This window comes from Trichechus manatus, unplaced genomic scaffold (genome assembly GCF_000243295.1).
Source record: "Trichechus manatus latirostris isolate Lorelei unplaced genomic scaffold, TriManLat1.0 scaffold00089, whole genome shotgun sequence".
NCBI classification, from domain to species: Eukaryota; Metazoa; Chordata; class Mammalia; order Sirenia; family Trichechidae; genus Trichechus; species Trichechus manatus.
Genome location: NW_004444025.1, coordinates 2272642 through 2277182, shown reverse-complemented (window position 1 = coordinate 2277182; position 4541 = coordinate 2272642).

Here is a 4541-nt window from a genome sequence, read left to right as displayed (position 1 = left end):
CGAAACTTATTGTTACTCACCCAAAGCCCATTGTTCTGTTGTTTGCTTCACTGCTTGCTGTATTGACTATAAAATAAACTCCTGGGACTGAAGCCAGGGTTCGACTCCTCAGAGTGACCCTCCTGGCCCCACTTCTCTGTAAGAGTTGTGGCATTGGTTATTGTCTCCACCGCCCCGACAACCATCGCCGCTGCGACAATGCGTAACCAGAATAGATATTATATGTGAATGAGACATAAGAATACTTTTCACAAGGGATATCACCGAAGTCTTCCTTTAGTCCAAATTAAAGTGTCCTCAATAAACACAAACTTTGGAATAGACTGAGCTCTCCTTAGTAGTAAACAGTAAGCAATATAAAAATCCAGTAGGGCAATAAGAGATCATTGCTTTGATTAAGGAAATGGTTAAAATGAAAGATCTGATTCCCACTAACTGCCTTTTTAACAATCCTGTTTAGCAATATGCTAGGCAGACAGTTTCTGAAGTTACGAGTAGGTTATTAAGTATTAAACACAGTGAATCCTCAGATTCATTCAGTTTGTCTGATAAGGTAAAGACTATATAGGAAGTGCAACAAGAAAAGGGAGACTGCTGAAGGGAGAAGGCTAAGACTTTCTTTCTCAATCCCAATCTTGGAATCCATCAAGGAACAATTTACCTTCTACTGGAATGGAATATAGTATACTTTTTCAGTTTTGTCGCAAGAATATTTTAATTTACCAGCGCATTTCAATTGTACATAGAAGTGGGATTTGAAAACTCTCACGAATGTTAGCCCCCTACATTGAGGATGTCATGATCATTTTCTCCTCATAGAAGGAATTTTGGGAGGAATTAACGACTATGGTTACCCATATGACCAACAGAGACTAACTGAACAATTCTAATCCAGCTTGGTCTGTGGAATTCCTGAGAAATTCCTAAAAATCATAATAAATAAGTGGTTATTTCTCACAGACCCTGCCAATAAGCAAGGAACTCATTGGCTTACAGGGCTATCTGGATTTTGGCAAAATCATCCTCCTTATCTAGGAATTCTCTTGGCCTCTAATCGCAAACTCACCAGAAAGAAACCTGAATTTGAATTGGGCTCTGAGCAGAAACGAGCATTAACAGAGTGGCAGAGAGTGATGTCACATACAGTGGTACTAAGCCCCTAGGACCCAAATGCTGAAATTATATCAGAAGTATCTGCAATGACAATATACACAGATTGAGCCTTTTGGCAAATTTTTAATAAGGTTATCCAGCAGAGGCCTCTCCAGTTTTAGATCTGAAAACTGCCTAATAGAGCTTCTAAACCTAGCCTACTTGAAGGAAAATTGCTGGCTTGTTATTGGATGTTAATCAAAACTGCACCCACCACAGAAGGGGTCAGATAAATAAAAGGCCAGAAATATTAATCATGACTTAGGTATGTCAGAGAAGCATTTCATATGGAGAGAACAGCTCAGTAAAGTTCACTCATGAAGTGGAAGTGGTAAGATTTAAGAGAAGCATAGGAGTGGGGGAGCTAAGTGGAGTATAGCACATGGATGAGAAGAGTGTTTCAGTCACCTCAGAAGAACTGCTCAGCTTTTCTAATATGTATAAGCAGAAACCTGGGGAATGTGTGTGGGAGTGGCTATTAAGGGTGTGTAATAATGGTGCAAGGAACATAAAAATGGATCAGTCTGAGTTTGTTGATATGCACCCACTAAGCACAGATTCTTCACTCAATGTTTCAACCCGAGAGATTAGGAAAGGCTCTAACAGTTTACTTGATTGGTTCACTGAAGCATGGAATACGTGGTGGTTTACACTAAATCAAGTTGAAGTACAAGACCTCCCTTGGTATACTGTACAAGAAGGTACCCAAAGGCTTAAGGAAATAGGCGTATGAGAGTGGGTTTATCAGGTTAGACCCACAGACCAACACATACAGTTCCCAGAGGACATGCCTTTTACCACAATGGTGAGGAACAAATCTGTGAAGGAAGACCCAGCATCCTTGAAGACTGCTATGATTGTTGTTTTATGTAAGTCAGATTTGAGAGTGGGGGCTGCTCTAACTGAGTTAAGATGCCTAACTACAATGGGGCTGATCGGACCCCGTGGTAGTAGGGGCCAAGTGGTGGCACTCAATTGGGCGTGGTTACCGTAATGGACAGCAGAATCAAAACAGTGATCAGAATAGTCTGCCTCATATGGACTTACGGCATTGGCTACTTAGTCATGGTGGTCCCGAGAGTAAATAGATGGGAAATCTACAAAACACTTACTTGATCTGTACAAGAGGAAGAATTCTAGGTCAATAAACAGCAATCCAACTCAAATCACTAGAAAAGAGAGGCACAGACCCTCAGTCAGGTCCCAGAATTGAGCCAGTTTACAGAACCACAACCCCTTGAATGTAGGAGAGGCCAGATCTCCTTGAGGAAGGACTCCACTACACTGCCAAAAATCTATAGTATTACTCTTTCTCCCAGTCTTTCCCAAATGTATCTACGGCCTTTTATGAGACTGATTGTTCACTGGAAAAGGAAATAATCAGACTCTTAGGGGATTACTGGATACAGGCTCTGAACTGACACTAATTCCAGGAGACCCAAAATGCCACTGTGACCCACTGGTCAAAGTGGGGATGTATGGAGGTCAGGTTATTAAAGGAGTCTAAGCTCAGGTTAGTCTCACAGTGGGTCAAGTGGGTCCCCAAACCCATCCTGTAGTGGTGATTTCCCAGTTCCAGAGTGCATAATTGGAATGCATATACTCAGCAAATGGCAGAGCCCTCACATTGGATTCCTGACAAGTGGAGTAAAGGTTATTATGGTAGGAAAAGCCAAGTGGAAGCCATTAGAACTGCTCCTACCTAGGAAAATAGTAAACCAACAGCCATACCACTTTCCTGGAGGGATTGTAGAGATTACTGCCACCATCAAGGACTTGAAGAATGCAGGGGTGGTCATTCTCACCACATCCCCCATTCAACTTACCTATCTGACCTGTGTAAAAATGGTGGATCTTGGAGAACAACAGTGGATCATGGGAAACATAACCAGGTGGTGACACCAACTGCGGCTGCTATTCCAATTGTGACTTCATTGCTTGAGCAAATTAATACATCTCCTGGTACTCTTTCCTATAGGGTCCTTATGAATTGGAATCAACTAGATAGCAGTGGGTTTTTGGTTTTAGTATGCAAATATTTCACCAGTAAATCCAGAGTCATTGGCAGTTCTTCCTTACTACGTCCAATCAGCATCATGTCTGCAATGTAATGGACTAGTGTGATGTCTTGTGGAAGGGAAAGAAGATCTAGGTCCCTGTGGACTAAACTATGACATAGGGCTGGAGGGTTGATATACCCCTGAGGTAGGACAATGAAGGTGTTTTGCTGGTCTTGCCAGCTGAAGGCATACTGCTTCTGGTGTTTCTTCAAAACAGGTATGGAAAAAAGATATTACCTAGATGAATAGCTGCATAGCAGATACCAGGAGATGCATTAATTTGGTATGTGGTATCACTCCTGTCACATTACATGCCCTCTCCTAGTCTGCACCTATGGTCTCATGGGGAGTTCCTTATGATCAATTGACTGAGGAAGAGAAAACTCGTGCCTGGTTTACAGAGAGTTCTGTGCAATATGCAGGCACCACTGGAAAGTGGACAATGGCATCACTATAACCTCTTTCTGGGACCTCCCTGAAGGACAGTGGTGAAGGGAAATCCTCCTAATGGCAAGAACTTCGAGCAGTGCCCCTCACTGTTCACTTTGCTTGGAAGGAGAAATGGCCAGATGTGGGATTGTCTACTGACTAATTGCCATTAGTTTGGCTGGATGGTCAGGGACTGGGAAGGGATATGATTGAAAAATTGGACACAAGGAAGTATTGAGTATGTGAATAGACCTCTCTGAATGGGCCAAAAAAGTGAAGATATTTGTGTCTCGTGTAAATGCTCACCAAAGGGTGACCTCTTGGCAGAGGAAGATTTTAACAGTCAAGTGGGTAGGATGATGCATTCTGTGGAAACCAGTCACTATCTTTCCTTAGGCACTCCCATCATTGCCCAATGGGCTCATGGACAAAGTGGCCATGGTGGCAGAAGTGGAGGTTATGCATGGGCTCAGCAACATGGACTTCCTTTCACCAAGGCTGACTTGGCTACAGCCACTGCTGAGTGCCCAGTATGCCACCAGCAGAGACCAACACTGAGTCCCTGATATGGCATGATTCCTTGAGGTGATCAGCCAGAAACCTGGTGGCAGGTTGATTACATTGGACTGCTCCCATCATGGAAAGGGCATCTTTTTGTTCTTAATGGAATAGACACTTACTCTGAATATGGATACAGATTTGGCTTCCCTGCACACAATGCTTCTGCCAAAACTACCGTTGGTGGACTTACAGAATGCCTTATCCACCATCATGGTATCCCACACAGCATTGCCTCGGATCAAGGGACTCACTCCACAGAAAATGAAGTGCACCAGTGAGCTCATGCTCATGGAATTCACTGGGCTTACCATGTTCCCCATCATTCTGAAGCAGTAGGCT